The following is an 18385-nucleotide window of genomic DNA, read 5'->3' on the forward strand; positions in this document are numbered from 1 at the left end:
AGAAGTGCAACATTTATAGTAAAAAAGTCATTTATGCCAATTTGTTGTTATTTATTCTTTCATTTTTCCTCAGCTTAGTCCCTTTTTTCAGCCAAAGTGAAATGAACAAACATCCATACACACTCATTCACACACACAAAAAGTAGGCCAATTTAGTTTATTCAATTCACCTATACCGCATGTCTTCGGACTGTGGGGGAAACCCACATAAATATGGGGAGAACATGCAAACTATACAGAGAATTGCCAGCTGACTCAGCAGGGACTCGAACAAGTGAACTGTGAGTCGACAGTGCTAACCACTGAGCCACTGTGTACCCCAATTTGGAGTTAGATCATATTTACAGAGCTCCATTGGCTCCGTTTGACATATTTAACTTCATGACTTAATGTGTATAAACACAGAAAACAGACTATCCATCAAACTGTTTTGTGTTTAATAGACATTTAATCTAATCTCAATGTAGACAGCTTGGCTAAAACAAGGCTAAACTTGTGATTTGGACGTTTCACAATCCACGGTTCGGAACACAAATCACCCGCAGATTAATATATTGTTTTACTCGTAGGTTAATCTTAATTTGTAATGATTGCAGAGAGATCGCCCCTCGCATCTTTCAAAGGTTAAAGGTGTTTTCTGTGGGGATGCACCGATACCGTTTTTTTGGAATCTAGATACCAAAATATCTATATCCATATATATATATATATATATATATATATATATATATATATATATATATATATATATATATATATACAAAGTTATCTATATATCTGTGTTAATAGATAAAGATCCCATACCGATACTGTGCTGTTTTTTTTTTTCTGTTTTTTTTTCTAAGCATAATACAGTTAACCATGTGAATATCCGTCTGTACTTTACATTAAACTGTAGAATAGCTTTAGAACATTTGAGATCTAGTAGGCCTACATGACAACTTTCTAATGCCTTATAATAGGGAACCTTCATGGCTTGGTTGGCTTATAAACAGAATATAACGCACACGCAAGATCGGATTTGGATCAGTCCGAAAAAAGTGACTGCTGCCGATTGTTTTTGTCATTATTAATCAAACAACAAAAGAAGAAAATCCCTCACTGCTCTTGACTGAAGGACTTTTGTAGCTATAATTAAAGTAGTTTTTTTTTTTTTTACTACAGTGAAGATGCTTAAAGCACAGTTTGTTTAAAATTTTTTATTTTATTGTATTTATTTCACTTTTACCTATTTACAGGCGGGAAATAGTCAAAAAAAAAAAAAAAAAGTCAGAATTAGTAGCACTGCTGAATTATTAGCGACCTTTTCCCCCCAACGGAAAGAATTTTTTCTACCCATTTCTAAACATAATAGTTTTGATAATTCATTTCTAATAACTAATTTCTTTCAATTTTGCTATGATAACAGCGCATAATATTTGACTAAATATTCTTCAAGATACTAGTGTTCAGCTTAAAATGCAATTTAAAGGCTTAATTAGGTTAATTAGGCATGTTAGGGTAATTAGGCAAGTCATTGTACTGTATAACAGTAGTTTCTTCTGCAGATAATCAAAAATATATATAGCTTAAGGGGGCTAATATGCTAATATTACTGACCCTAAAATAGGTATCAAAATATTTAAACCTGCTTTTATTCTAGCCAAAATAAAATAAAAAAGATATCATCCAGAAGAAAAAAATATTATAGCAAATACTGCGAAAATTCCTGAATCTGTTAAACATCATTTGGGAAATATTTATTAAAAATATTAATAGAAATAAAAATCACAGGGGGGTAAATTATTTTGACTTCAGCTGTATATCGTTTTGAATAATCGGGATAAGATTTATGACCAAAATAATCGTGATTATGATTGTTTCCCAAAATTGAGCAGCACTACTAGTAGTCAATAATTTCTGTTTATTTAAACACTAGTCTAGTTTTGGCATATTCTTAGACGTCTATTAGATTTTCACTGACAGACCAATTTTAGGCTTGTTTTAGCCAAGACAACTATGTTTAGACGTCTATTAGACATCTTTTAAAAACAAAAAATGCTTGCTGGATATTCGTCATGTTTATTATTCATGGCAATTTCAGGACACCCTCAATTACTTGAATATTATCATCAGAATTTCTGGCACAAATCCACCGTGTTTACACATTTTAATCGCAGAAGCCTAATGGCACTTAAAACCGTCTCTGCATAATAATCTTGCAAATTACAAAGTGCAACTAAAGTACAAAGACAAAATAAGTTTCAAACAAATAGCCAACTGTAGGTGTTAATTGCTGTGCCGGCTGACATGTTAATTAAAAATATTTTGCACTCGTCCTTTGTTTGCATGTTTCGCGTCTCGCTATTCAAATGCTGGTAAGAAAAATGGCACTTTTAATAACATGAAAGCACATACCCACAAATATGCCTCTCTCCTCATGAATATTCCTGGAAAGATTTGTATGTTGATAAGTTCACTTACGTGAGTGACATCTAGGATCACAATATCAACATTGGAAATGCGTAAATGAGGGAAGAAGTCGCCTGATTTATGCCCTCTCTTCCATGCACACTCACACGCATACACACATGCAGGCAGCTTCCAATACACTTGGCTTACAGACGAGGGCTGGAAAGGTCAGTGGCTGTTAATGAGCTAAGTCTAGCCTATTGTCTCCAAGTACCGGGATATTCGTCTTTCTGGAGAAACTGCACAGCTGAGAGACAAATATTGCATACCTTTCATAGTCTGCACTGTGTTTAAATTAACATCTACATTCCACAAGTAGATTCCTAACATTCCTATGTGTGTGTGGAATCAGGTAAAGTAACACTAATGAAGCATTTAGACTCATTTATACCTGTTCACTTCATGCATTTTTATTGGACATCTATTCGATTGTGAAAAGGAAAAGTGTAAATGCCCTCTGAAATGCATTTGAGATGCATATAAACCTGATCACTTAAACCACTTCAAAAAGTCGTCTAAGATGAAGTTCTGATGAAATTAGACAGGTCTAAATGCATCTGGTGTTAAAATCACATACATAAAGTTTATGCCTACTGAAATGTAAAAACAATAACAAATGAGAACATTTTTATAAACTATAATTACGTCAGATATAACAGCCAAATCCAACACATCACCACAGTTTGGAATGTATTATTTTATTTATCTATTCATTTCATTCTATATTTTGATGATGTCAAATGGCAAGGTTGCCATGGAACTAACAAAGAAATTTTACCATAATTTTATGGTTTTTGTTTGGCAGCCGTAGCTGCCAGTCATTTGACCTTTTTTTTACGATTTTTATTTTTTTTTACAGAGCAAGTAATTACAATTTATTACTTTAATTTTACGTAATTTTAAATGTACTTAAAAAACAGGAAAAAACACTGTAAATAGTATGTCAATTTTTTTTGTAAAAAACTGACAAATTGCTGTAATTTGTCATTACTTATATAGTACATAAAATAGAAGTCAAGCCGTTAATTTATAGATAATGTTTGTAATTTTTACGAACTTTTGAATATAATTTAAAATAACAAAAAAATTACTGTATAAATAATACTGTAATTTCCCTGTATAAAAAACAAAATTGTCAGTAATTTGTCTTTAATAATAAAGTACCTAAAATGAAAGTCAAATGGTTAATTTAGAGAGATTGGTTGTCATTTTACTAAGTTTTGAATATAATGTAAAATGACAAAAAATGACTGTAAAAAATTTAAGGATATTTTCTGTAAAATTAGTTTTTTTTTCTTACAGTGTACCATGTTCCCTTTGAAGATTTACCCGACGTGTCCTCGGGAGTTTGTTTTCCATATCAAACCTGCTAAGTCTGAACTTACAAGAAAAGGATGCTAGAATTAACCTGGTGTACTTAATATTGAGAAAAAGCCCCAATCAGATTGGCGAATGTCTGCAGCCACGCCTCCTTTTTCAGATCTCTCCATTTTCCTTCATCCACACTGACATGGAGCAGCAACATTTTAAAATTAAAATGGCCTCTTCAGTGTTTTTAAAATTCTCTGTTCTCGTCGCTCGAAAACTCCAGGGTAGTGTGGACAGAAGGCGTAACCATAGCATTTTAAAACAAAAATGTATGAGTGTAATTTGGGCCTTAGTTTATTCGATTCACCTATAGCACATGTCTATGGACTGTGGGGGAAACCAGAGCATGTGAAGAAAACCCACACAAACCCACAAACATGCAAACTCCATAGCTACAGAAGTGCCAACTGACCCAGCTGGGACTCACACCGGTGACCTTTTTGCTGTGAAGTGACAGTGCTAACTACTGAGCCACCTGAATGCAGACCTTTAGTTGGCAAAACTGCATTCTGTATTCTGTCTGTATTCAAGCAAACATGTTTTTTTTTTAAATGCCAATGTAGATTTTACACCTTTAAAAAAATTAATAAAAAAAGCTCAGTTGCAGAAGCATGAGCATTTTTTTCAAGAGCACTGGTGTTTTTGGCGCTTTGGTGGATGTGCACCCCAAATGCACACTGCGCATGTTTTCACTGCAAATTTTACTGGAAAGTTAGATTGACATATGTTTTGTTTCCTACATTCCTGCATTTAGAGTTCAGTGTTCCCATACAGATTTATAAAGGTAATTGGAGGTGACCTATTGCTTTCATCGCACTTTGTTACTAACCTCTCTTTAGTAAACACTATACTTATTCCATTTTCCTTTGCCTCATTCACCCGCACACAAAACACACTCTCTGTTCCAGTGACTGCTTTTTACCTCGGCATGGTGACACCTCTTGTAAATCCTATGTTGTTTTTTTTCTGACTGACACTGTTATTCATCACTCAAATTCATTTGCAAGCCCTGAGGAGTGTGTGTGTGTGTGCATGTGTGTGTGTTAACTGAGATGCAGGGATGCGTGTGCGTGCTGATGGAAGGAGAAAAGGCTTGTTTCTGTCTCTGTCAGCTGTGCTTCTTCCTCTCATTCCCTAATCCCTCAGTGTTGCAGTCATCTCGGAGCAACGAGCCCCTCACAACTGTCAATATCCAGACCAGAAAATCTCACTTCCCGATCTCTGCTCTCCTACCGCCGTTAGACAGACTTATAAGCCTCACCGATGTGCTTAGCATGAAGATATACTGCTTGCCACTCAATCCCCAACAAGCTTGATCGAAGATGCCTTTTCAGTGTTTGGGGACAAACAACGATGTGAGGCAAAAATGGTAGTCTATATTGAAGTTGAAAAATTTGACACCAGAAATATTACTACATGTCATTGGCTTCTCTTTGTGCAGTGTTACAATGTTGTTTAAATCTATTGTGTTGTGAGAATTAAAAATAAGTTTCTTTGTTGATGCAAAATTTGTAGATTTCCCAGTCTTTTATACTAAACTAACCAATAAAATTAAAAACATATTTTTTTGCTGTTTGTAATAACAATAATGATGATTTAATAGTCATGTATTGGAAGTAAAAATATATAAATTGTTTTTTATGCAAATCATTAGCTAATGATCAACTAAAATTTACCTAACACTGACCATTTGATGTAATTAACACATAACATTACACTTGTAATATCCCATGTTAATGAGGAAATAATATATGCCACAATATTAATAGCATTATTATTCTTAAATAATAATCATATAGACTGCTTAGTAACTCCTCATTAATGCATTAGTTCTTAATTGTTATAATCTGTGTATTCATTAAAAATAAATTTTTAAAATTTTTTTTACTTTTTACTTTTTTTAACTTTTTTACTTTGAAAAATCTGTTTATTTTTTACCCTTTCAAGCGTACGATCACACCAGTGTGATCAGCCTTGACTGGTCCCTAAAGCATAAGATAACACTGGTGTGATTAGAACATTCGGAGTGCACATCATCAACTGCTAAAATTAAAAAATTTTGGCGTGCTCTAAGGCAAAATTTATATTTAAATTGACATTTATATTAGATTTCAGATATCAAATATGCAAAACTACAAGCTATTTAAGGTTAAGGTGACTATTTAAGGTTTGTAAAATACACACAGATGTCTGTGGAGATGGCAATAAATATTATTTTTCAATATATTTGTTCACGTAAGATACACACGTAAGATATGTTTGTTACTTGAATATTTTCTCTATTCCACTACCAGATAAACAGTTGTTTTCCTTCATTTATTTTTGCAAGTTAAATAGAAGTATTAATATTATTTATTAAATTACACATTATTTGTATTTTGTTAGTGTCACCCATACCTCAACCCTAAACCCAACCCTTACAGTAATGTAGAAATATTATTTGTCATTTTATTAGATTATGCTATATCAACATGAGTGACCTCAGCCATATCCCATCTAGCTTATAAAATACAATTAATGCGTAATTTTATTAATAATATAAATACTTATTGTTGACATACGATCACTTCTAGAACAAAGAAGACATCCATTACCCGTCATTTAACAAATAATATGATTATTATTAAGCCGTTTAAAAAACAAAATATATGTTCTATGACATATTTTAAAATAAGAGTATCCAGTTTCTGGTGGATCACGTGATAAACTTCACAAGTCACCATGGGAACTTTAGAAAGCAATGGATTCTTTTAAGTAACAGTCACTGGAGTATTTTAAACTCACCCTTGAAAGGTTTATTGAGCGATTTGGTAATAATAATAATAATAATAATAATTATATATATATATATATATATATATATATATATATATATATATATATATATATATATATATATATATATATATAATTAAGTCCAACCAAAGGCAATAACACAGGGTTGCTCAATCCTGTTCGTGGAGATCTACATTCCTGCAGAGTTCAGCTTCCAAACCTGATGAAACACAACTAAACCATCCAAGTAGAATCTGAAGGAGCACTTGATAATTAAAGACAGATGTGTTTGATCAAGGTTGCGCTTGAACTCTGCAGGAAGGTAGATGCCTAGGACCAGGATTGAGCAGCCCTGAAATATTATATCTGGAAATAATTTAATTAATATTAATTTAGCCGCATTTTTCTACTATGCTAGATGCATAGACATTAACAGAACAGTTTGCAGTTCATATGCATTAGCAATTGTGTTTAAGATAATGTTATATTCAGTAAATATTTAAATATATATTATAAAATTACAGTTTTTACACTTGTGGTCCTTTGTTTCTTACCGTACTTCTGACACACACTATAAAAAAAGGTTAAGTTCCTCACAATAAATTTGTGTTGAGACAATATGAAGGAATTACATTAACTTGATAATATTTTCAAATTGAAATGGATTAAACATAAAAAAACAGGTTGTCCCAAAAAAAAAAAAAAAAAAAAGAATTGTGCTGTTTGACAGCTAGGTCTTGCTGCTTGCTGTCACTTCACCTCAGCTGATTCTGGCTGATTTGGCACTGAACTTGGCATATACATTGTATTTTTGTTTTGTTTAATGTGGCTTTACACAGTAAATTGACTTTTAGAAATATTTCATACAATTATAAGTTTGTTTACAAACCATTCAATTGGCCTCTATTTCCTAGATGAGTGAAATTATATAATTATATGCCATATCTATAAATGTGTTTATTTTATTTAGGATAATTTATCTTGACTAATGATAATTATCTTGATAATTTAACTTGAATACACTCCAGTATCTGACAGATTGATTAGCTGTAAGCTATAGAAAAGTCATCTGAAATGTCATACAGCATCTGGATTTCATAAATAGCCTTGTATTTACTAACACATATTTGAAGTATTTGGAAGTTATTCACATTTTCCTTCTGTAGAAAAACGTCATAAGAACAATGCTTAATGGCTCAATGTATTACAACAGTGTTTTTTTAAAAGACTAAACACTTTGTTAAAATAGTGCACAGTAGAAATATCACCCGAATTGTGTGACTTCATACTAATCCACCCACCCTTACATATAATTTAATCTGATATACACTGTAAAAAGTCTGTAATTTTAGTTTTTTTTATTTTTTTCCTGGAAGCTGGGGTCCTAGAAAAAGTAAAATAATGGCCATTAAATTACAGAAATTTTGCATAAAATAACAGACGTTAAATGACAGAAAATTATCAAAAATTTAAATTTAGGGAAATTTCTGTAATTAGGGACCGAGCACCGAAACGGTGCGTAGGCCCTATTGGAATTGCTCCGTTTATTATTATTATTATTATTATTATTATTATTATTATTCTCTCCAATGAATCGCGATTTAGAGAGGCTAAACATGCCCGAAAACTCACGCAACTTTGCACACGCCTCAGAAGTGGCGAAAATTTACGTTTATTATGGGTCTCGGAAGTGGGTGTGGCAAAATGACTCGACAGCGCCACCTAGAAAAATTAAACGGACGAGCCCCCGATCCACGAATCACACACACGCACGAAAATTGGCACACACCTCAAACACACCAAAACATACGAAAAAGTCTCTTGGAGCCATATCTCAAACCCAACAGGAAGTCGGATATTTTTCACTTCCTGCAGCGAAAAAGGGCCATTTTTGCCATTTCCAGGCGTCGTATTTTAACGAACTCCTCCTAGGGATTTTATCCGATCGACACCAAAATTGGGTTTTGTCATCTAAAGGCCTTGGCGATGTTAAATTGCGAAGCTTTAGAGTTTTCGTCGATGGGCGTGTCCGTGGCAGCCTCGCAAACTTTGACGATTCGCCACAAAACAGGAAGTCATTATAACTCAGGCATGCATCATCCGATCTGCTTCAAATTTCACACGTTTGATAAGAGTCCTGACCTGAACACGTTTACATGCCCATATCCAGATACAGTTATAGCGCCACCTGCTGGCCACAGAAAATGACATGATTTACGGAGTAATAAACTCCTCCCACAAATTTTTTCGCATCAGCACCAAAATTGGGTAATGTTACCTGAAAGCTCTAGCGATAATATAGTGTGAAGATCTAGAGTTTTCGCAGAGGGGCGTGTCCGTGGCGGTATGACAAACCTCAACGCTTCGCCATGGAACAGGAAGTCCTTATAACTCAACCACACAATGTCTGATCTGCCTGAAACTTCACATGGTTGATAAACGTCATCTCTTGAACACATCCACATAACAATATTGAAGTGGGCGTGGGAAAATGACTCGACAGCGCCACCTAGAAAAATTAAACGGACGAGCCCCCGAGCTACGAATCACGCACATGCACGAAAATTGGCACACACCCTAAACATGCCAAAACATACGAAAAAGTCTCTTGGAGCCATATCTCAAACCTAACAGGAAGTCAGATATTATTAACTTCCTGCGGCGAAAAAGTGGCATTTTTGCCATTTCCAGGCGTTGTATTTTAACGAACTCCTCCTAGGGATTTTATCCGATCGACACCAAAATTGGGTTTTATAATCTAAAGGCCTTGGCGATGTTAAATTGCGAAGCTTTAGAGTTTTCGTCGATGGGCGTGTCCGTGGCGGCCTCGCAAACTTTGATGATTCGCCACAAAACAGGAAGTCGTTATAACTCAGGCATGCATTATCAGATCTGCCTCAAAATTCACACATTTAATAACAGTCCTGACCTGAACAGGTTTACGTGCCGATATCCAGTTACAGTTATAGCGCCACCTGCTGGCCACAGGAAATGACATGTTAGACATTGTAACAAACTCCTTCCACAAACTTTCCTGTATCAGCACCAAAATAGAGTGGTGTCATCTGAAAGCTCTAGCGATGATATATTGTAAAGATCTAGAGTTTTTGCAGAGGGGCGTGTCCGTGGCGGCATGACAAACCTCAACGCTTCGCCATGGAACAGGAAGTACTTATAACTCGACCACACAATGTCTGATCTGCCTGAAACTTCACATGATTGATAAAAGTCCTCTCCTGAACACATCCCCAAAACAGTAATGAGTCAGTCATAACGCCACCTGCTGGCAGAAGGTAGTTTGGCTTGTAACTCGGCCATACAATGTCAGATCTGCCTAAAATGTCAAATGGTTGATGAAAGTCCTCTCCTGAGCACATTTACATAATAATATTGAGTCTTTAATAGCGCCATCTCCTGGCAGAATGTAGTTTGTCTTATAACACAATCTCCACACAATCTCGGATCAGCCTGAAACTTCACATGATTGATAAAAGTCCACTCCTGAAGACATCCACATAACAATATTGAGTCAGTCATAACGCCACCTCCTGGCAGAAGGTAGTTTGGCTTATAACTCAGCCACACAATGTCTGATTTGCCTGAAACTTTACATGGTTGTTTAAAATCCTCTCCTGAACACATGTACATAATAATATTGAGTCTGTCATAGCGCCACCTGCTGGCTACAAGAAGTTTGGCTTATAACTCAGCCACACAATGTCTGAACTGCTTAAAACTTCACATGGTTGATTAAATTCCTCTCCTGAAGACATCTACATACCAATATTGAGTCTGTCATAGCGACACCTGCTGGCAGAAGGCAATTTGGCTCATAATTCAACCACACAATGTCCGATCAGCCTGAAACTTCACATGGTGGATAAAAGTCCTCTCCTGAACACATCTACATAATAATATTGAGACACAGTTATAGCGCCACCTGCTGACAGGAGGAAGTTTGGCATAAATCTGTGATTTTCTCAGGTTCTTTATATATATCGCCATAAATTAATATTGTTCGATGTTCTCTGTCATCCTGAGGCCACCGGGCGGCGGTGAGCCCGGGTGCGAGGTCCCTATCATCGCTGCTTGCAGCTTTAATTTAATATTTGTTATTTTACAGCAAATTTCTGTTGTAAATTTAATTGCCACTATTTACTTTTTTTTCCGGCACCCCAGCTGCCAGAAAAAAACATCAAATTTATTTTTACAGCGTATATATATCCACACCTGATCGTCACTTTAATTATTCGAATTCTTTGTTTTAGGCATGATGATAGGTCACTGTGGCTCGTTTGTTATTAACAGCAACATCAGTGAGCTTATCTACGCATCTTTGATAGTAAAATAATACGCTAATTGTAAGCTTTTTTAAAATGAACATTTATTTATAAAAACAAAAGTTTGTCTTTAGGCAATAGTTTCTTCATTTTCAAATAAATACAGAAAGTAAAAATAATAAAAGATAACAATAATGGTGCCACATTAGCCTAAACGGCAGCTATGTTGTGTTTACTTGGCCTTTTTCTTTGCACTGTGCAAAACAGAATAACGTCTACTGTCCCTGGATTTGGGTAATTCCACCTCGCCTCCAAAACGCAGCGAGCCTCACTAAATGAACATTCATTTGCACCGGTTGTTGCAGGAATGCACAAGATTTTCCTTGCAAGCTGCTCCAGTTGTGTAAATAAGCCCACGATAGCAGATTTTTCATTGACGACTCCTCTAACTGAAAGTTTGAACAGTACTCCATCCATTATTTTGGGCGTCTCATCTTATCATTCCACTGCCATGTCCCACTACATCCACCCTCAATTAATCATAATGTACTTTTTTATTACTCAACCCACTCGACCTGCCGATTATTCGCAGCACCCGTGGATATAACCGTCATCCATACATCACTAGTACAGAGCCAAGCGCATGTGGTCAGAACACAAACGAGTCACAGGTAATGAAGTATTAAGTGCTTCTATCATTGAAGAACCATCTAAGCAAAATGCTAAATGTAGCTCCGCCTCTTTGCCCTTTTTTGGTAACTCCCGGTTGACACGATATTCAATTCATGCATTCAATTCAATTAAAACTGCTTTACATAGAAGTTCTAGTAAAGTCCAGATTTCAGAGTTGAAGTTTAGTTCAGTTCAGTGTGGTTTAAATTTCACTGCTGAAAGTTCAAAGACTTAAGAGCAAATCCATCAATGTGCAGCTCCACAAATCCCAACCAAGCAAGCAAGTGGCTCATGCACCCTACTCCTCCATAAGCACTACAGCATCAGCTCAGGATACGGCCTGGTCCAGGATTATGGATACCTTGGCATCATTTCTTCACAGGATAATGCGCGAACAAAATGTCGACTGTTGTCCACGCCTACTTGTAGCTTCATCTGCACTTTTTAGAAACCTATGGATGACGTCATAGATACTACGTCCATATCTTTTACAGTCTATGGCATTCCCTTGTACTCAGACTCCTTGTCTTTGAAGGCTAGCAAAATGCTTTCCACCAGATTCACTCTAATTGTCCTTCATCTGACGACTGTATTTGTTGACAGTATTGATGCATTGCAGTTCTCTTGCATCAGTGCATTCACGCACATGTAACCCATGTGGTCCTCCCTGCCAAGATACAGATAAAGCGTTAGCATTGTAGAACTGGACGTCTGTAGGAGTGGACAGAGTCATGTCACTGCAGGCTGTCTGAGAGCATCACACCTCATCTCCCTTCTCTGTTTGTTCTCCCTCCTTTCCCTTGCATGTTTACATCACACTTCTCCTCTGAAGTCTCTCCATCCCGGCAGAAAAAAAAAAAACAGTGCAGATTGATGCCAGTGTTGTACGTGGTGTGAATTTGGACAGCGTGACGCCCAGCAGAGACGAACAGAGATCTCATCCAGCAGATTTGACAACTCAATGGATCATTCCCCTCCATCGTTTCTGGGTCAGATTTTCCATTCAAAACACCTTGACACGTTTGATAATGTGACAAATGGGCGTCTTTGTCTGGAAGCAATATCATCAGTATCATCCTCTCTGCGGTTATTTGCGCAATGAGCCAGCAAATGAAATTAACAGAAAGCAAATTAAAATGAGTGAAACTGATTGAAATTGGAAGTAATCCCAAGACAAAGGTCTCAATTTTTAACGCTCTCTCAAAAACCGGCTGATCAGATGGTGTGCAAATAAACAAACATGTCTGGATGAAATGAATAAATGAATAGACAAATATATGTTTAAAGACTTCATCACAGCCTTGTTTGTTTGCTCTGTGACAGCAAATACCAGCTTCTGGATAATCAACAAAACAAGCTCTCAACACACAGGCTGAGCTGGGCAATAACAGTCGGGGAATCGAGACACTGCGATCTAATGCCATTGCAAATATTTAGAGGCCAACACAGAATTGAAATAATGCAATATTATATTTGCCTCCAATCAGTACATTATTTGATTTGCCAGGTGATGTTTAGCATGTAAAAGAGGATGTATTCGTTTGCATTTTGCTACCAAACATGAAGCAGGACAACCAAAAAAGCTCTGTTTTTTGTAGATTCCATCACAGCATTTGACAGTTGACATTAATGAGAAGTTTAATATTCATGCAGTAATACCTGGCTCTTTATTCACTTGCTTTGTGTCTGTCCACTCAGAAAATCGTGTTTAAACTGACAAGGCTTTAAAACAACTGGAGTTACTGGATTGACTGCCTTGCAAAACATGTTACTTAGTGTTTTTGTTTTGTTTCTAGTCCAAATATCTAAAAATCATAAAATAATTTAGCATTTTAATAAAAAAAAAGTTTTGTTACTAGAAATAAATCAACATTCTGATTTGCCATCTGGGTAAGTAAAATAATCTTAATTCTAATACAAAACCAAGATTATTTTACTTAGCCCATTAGTAGATAGTTTAAATTTTTTTTTTTTGAGGAAAAAATCACTTAATTTTCACTTATTATATCTAAAAACAAAACAATATATTTATGTCTGTTTGTCTAGAAAATGCTTCTTTATTTAAATTTGTGTTTGGACTTTAAAAACAAAATAAGTTTCATTACTCTTTTGGAAAAAATATAAATTATAGTAATAATAATAATAATTATTATTATTATTTTCATTATTATTATTATTATTATTATTAGTAGTAGTAGTAGTAGTAGTAGTAGTAGTATTAAGACATTAAAGGCTCTATCATATACCTGTGCAATAAGGCGCACAATGTGTATGGCACGGTTTTTTGCTATTTTCAGACCAGTGCAACCCTAATTTTTATGTTTTGCGCCATGTTGTTTAAATAGCAAATTCATTGGCCCCTTTTGTGGACTCTTGGGCATGCCGGTCCAGAAAAGAGGTGTGTTAAGGCGCATTGTTGTCAAGTTGCTGTTTTAAGGAACTGAAATAGACTGCACCATTGACCAACTAATAGCTGGTCTAAAGTCCAGCGCAGAGCAGGTTAGTTGTGCATCTCTGCAGGTCCAAAACACATATACATTGCTTAATACACACAGGATGTACAGCAATGCACAAATATCTTTATATATGAACAAAGATAAAAATAAAAGATTAAAAAATATATTATTTTCGACATAAATATAAAAAACACTGCCTCCATGCCTTCTTCATGTCAGTTTCTCCTAGACAATTTGCATTATTATTAGCAGTGTTATTATTATATGCATATTTATATTTGATTTAATAAAAACTAGTTTAGATTTGTCTACCTGTCCGATTTGGGAGACGCATTCATCACTGTAGGGTGCATAAGAATAGGACATTTGTTTAGATATAAGTTATATGACCACACTTCGTTATTACTGTTCATTTATTCGTTTGCTGGAAATTAGAAAGGAATTTAAAAATTGTTTTGAAACAAATCTTTGTGCTTAACAAACTCAATTAAATATGTAGGCTAATGAATATCTTCAGTGGAGTGTGTACAACACCGTTTCCTTACTCCAAGAAAGTAAAGGAGTAAAATATAGAGTAAAAGTAAAGAGAAAGTAAAGAGGCCGAATGGAGGAGGCTTGTTCTTTATCCTTGCGCTGCAAATGGTCTGTTTAACTGTTTTCTCGCTAGTGAAGTGTTCAGTTTTTCCACTTATAAAGACCGCCATGTAAATGGCAAATGACGCAGCTGACTCGTAAAGGAAATGTGAGAGGAGACTCTGATTGGTTTAATGCACATCATGCTCAAAACACACTCATAACTCAAGATAAGCACAACCCTGTTAGACATGCCCTTAAAGCTTTTTTGCTATGTACTTTAGACTTTGCACCTAGATCATTAAAACAGAGTAGATTATCCACCCAAAAAAGCCACTTTCAGTCACTTTCGACTCCAAAGGAGTAACGAGTGTTAAAGAAATACTGCAGCCAAAAAAAAAAACTGTTTTTACTGAAATTACTGTCTTCCGGCTGCTGCTGAAAGCATTTTCTTGACAATTTTTTCTGACTGTTGTATGACACATGACATAAAACCCTAAACGCTGGTAACTAATTGAAAGTGGAAATATTAATGCCAGACCAACTAGTTTCAGAGCGTGGGTTGCCATAAGATATGTGTATTTCTAGAGCTTTTACTACGAATGTGCTATAAATAGTGGACGATGTTTTGGCAAGATTTGAGTATTTTAAATATTTTTGTTACTAAAAACACATATTCTTCATGAGACACACATTAACCCCCTTTCACTTTGTGAATTAGTTTTATGGTGGATTTACACACTTTGGGAAGCTTAAAAATACCTGACACCTTTTCACAGGATTGAAGAGCTAGAGTAAAATTTAGAACTACTCCAAGTGTGCTCATCTGAAAGAAGATAGTCAAATACACACAGAGGATAACTTGAGGATATGTAAATTATGGGCTCATTTTCATTTTTGGATGAACTGTATCTTTAAGTAATTCACCCAGTCGATTAATTTCTGCTTTTATTTTTACATTATTCTTGCAAATGTCTTAGAGTGTTAGAGTGATATGAATCTAATAGCAGCATTTTCATGTTTGGATGTGATATCTAATAAGTAATTAAATGTTACTGATTTAATCTAATTCAACCAGACAGCAGAGGTCAGGGACTGAACTGAAATTTGCTAATTTTCTCGTCATACCTTTGATTAGGGTTTGGCGGTCACAACTACTGCTTGTAGATCAGCATTAAAGAGTATCTTCAGCTCTAAAATAAGGAGTTACTCACTGGCAATAAAAAGCACTAAGATTGTGTCCTTGACTCGAGCTCTTCAGCAAGGTCCAGCAAAGATCATTACCCAACCCTAGGGACAGGAGTGTGATTAATGGTTATTACGGCCCAAACAACATCCGAGGTCAGATGTGAAGAAAAAAAGCAATGCAAGAAGTGCCAGACAGATCACTCTTTTGTCTCAAAGTGTGTGTGTATGTGTGTGTGACTCTCCACATCTGCTCAAGATTATACGAGTGTCTTCATGTGCATCTGTGAGTTCCGCCTCAGATCTTTGATCTCCTCGTGCACCTTAAGTGGATCCATAATACCTTATTTCTGATTAAGTTACAAATATGCGAAATTGAGTTGCGGTCTTTGTAGTCTGCACTACAAAGCACAGACCATTTATCTTAGCTTTCAGTGGAATCAGTGACAGCAATAAGTCTGATAGGGAGTGGGCTCGATCTATTTTCATGCTTATTTGATTAGTCTGCGGCACTCAGAGCATTCCTCTTAGATTAATGAAAGATGTGTCTTCAATTCGGGTGTCGCTCATATGCTGTATTATTGAATTTGTTTCTGTCTCAGAGTAACAAATGGAAAGTTAAATGCGAGATAAAAAGTTGTAAGATAGAAAGTTGCATAGCTCACTCATTTGTGAGATGTAAAATCTCATTTAAAATTTGCAATATCAATACATAAAGATAGTTAATGTAACGCAAGATGGTTTTAGTTTTCAAATTGTCATTGATGATTTAAAATTGCAATTTTCAGTTCTCATGTGTTGTGTTCAATGTGTTTTTTAATGCACTAACCTAATATCACCAAGTAGAAGATGTTCCTGGATTAACAGCTATGTTGGTCCTGGAAAAGCATTCCAATCAGCCAATCAGAATTAGGAGATATGTTTACAGTTTATGTTAAGTTTAGGCTTACAGTATGGTTAGGTTTATGTACTTCTATATAATTGTTATCCATCTATTATATCCTTCTGATTTTGGGAATAATTTACAGTTATGGTTGGGTTTAGGGGAAGGTAATAGGCATGGATTACATTTTTGCATAAATATGATGTCCCAGGATCACATCATCTCATCTCATCTCATCTCATCTAATTTTCGTCTGCTTTTCTGGGGCCAGGTCGCAATGGCAGCAGTCTTAGGAGAGAACCCCAGACTTCCCTCTCCTCAGACACTTCCTCTAGCTCCTCTGGGGGATCCTGATGTGTTCCCAGGCCAGCCGAGAGACATAGTCCCTCCAGCGTGTCCTGGCTCTTTGACTCTGAGCTCCTCCCAGGTGACAGAGCTCCTCACCCCATTTAAAAGGGTGTGCTCTGCCATTCTGCAAAGGAAACTCATTTTGGCTGCTTGCATCCTAGATCTTGTCCTTTTGGTAATGATCCAAAGCTGATGACCATAGGTGGGAGTAGGAACGTAGATTGACTGGTAAATCGAGAGCTTTGCCTTTCAGCTCAGCTTCTTCTTTAACACAACGTTCAGAGACATCAACCACATTAATGCTGCCACTGCACCAATCGGCCTGTCAATCTCACGTTCCATCCTTACCTTACTCGTGAAGCCATTCAAAACTCATTGAACTCTTCTACCTGGGGTAAAGACTTTCCTCCATCCTGGAGTTGGCAAAGCACCTTTTCCACTGGAGCACCATGGCCTCAGACTTGGAGGAAACAAACAAATTAAAGCGAGGTTCAAAACACGGCAAGGCAAGGGAACCGCGTTGTAATATCATAGTACAGTTAAACAAGACTCAGCCTAGAGGTGTGCGTGTGTGCTGTGTATAAAGTCCCTTTAATCAGTTCATAATGATCCTCTGGCTGTGTGTGTGTGTGTGTGTGTGTGTGTGTGTGTGTGTGTGTGTGTGTGTGTGTGTGTGTGTGTGTGTGTGTGTGTGTGTGTGTGTGTGTGTGTGTGTGTGTGTGTGTCTAATCAATGGAACCTGGAACAGGTGCATGTGAACGACGCATGACTGGATATGTAGTCAATATGATACAGAATGTATAGTTTTATGGCTATATGAGTGTTTACCAGCGATCTACAAGAATTAGATCGCTAGTGATTGTGATAATATAATTATTAATTAAAAGCAATAAGTTGGCTTTACTTAAAAAAGTGAGAAAACCAGAGTAAAACTGTTACTTTTAATTGAAATGTTAGGCTCAAAAAGATTATTGTGATTTATACAGTATTTACAATCATCATTGTGAAATATACAATCACATTACGACAATGTAACAATTGATAACATTGCAATCTTGAGATATGAAGTAATATTGTAAAAGAATGAAGCAATCAAGCAATTTTGAGATCTTTTCAGTGTAGAATTTGAAATATGTTAACAAATATGTCACAATAATAATCACACTGAAATAGTTTGAGAATTATGAGATAATTTTGAGAAACATAATTGTGCACATTCTGCACATTCACACAGCTTTTGCTTTTGAAATCCAATACGGCAAAAATAACATAAAAAAATATCAAATTGAAATTCCACTGAAAACACATACAGCATGTTACTGCTGCACAGAAAGAGAGATACAGAAAACGAGAAAGCAAGAGGAAGTGGATGCAAAGTCAGCCTGCGACTCCCC

The 18385-nt window shown here is 35.8% G+C and overlaps 1 protein-coding gene and 1 long non-coding RNA gene across 6 annotated transcripts in view; both read left to right on the forward strand.

Moving 5' to 3' along the window:
• galntl6 (polypeptide N-acetylgalactosaminyltransferase like 6) overlaps positions 1-18385 on the forward strand; it is a 708600-nt gene that overhangs the window by 561040 nt on the left and 129175 nt on the right.
• LOC147846944 (uncharacterized) lies at positions 7111-12395 on the forward strand. Its single transcript, XR_015476732.1, has 3 exons — positions 7111-7277; positions 7329-8083; positions 10690-12395. It is a non-coding gene; the product is annotated as an uncharacterized LOC147846944 (long non-coding RNA).

The sequence above is a fragment of the Danio rerio genome, chromosome 1, assembly GCF_052040795.2.
Source record: "Danio rerio strain M-AB ecotype USA chromosome 1, GRCz13ab, whole genome shotgun sequence".
Classification (NCBI taxonomy): Eukaryota; Metazoa; Chordata; class Actinopteri; order Cypriniformes; family Danionidae; genus Danio; species Danio rerio.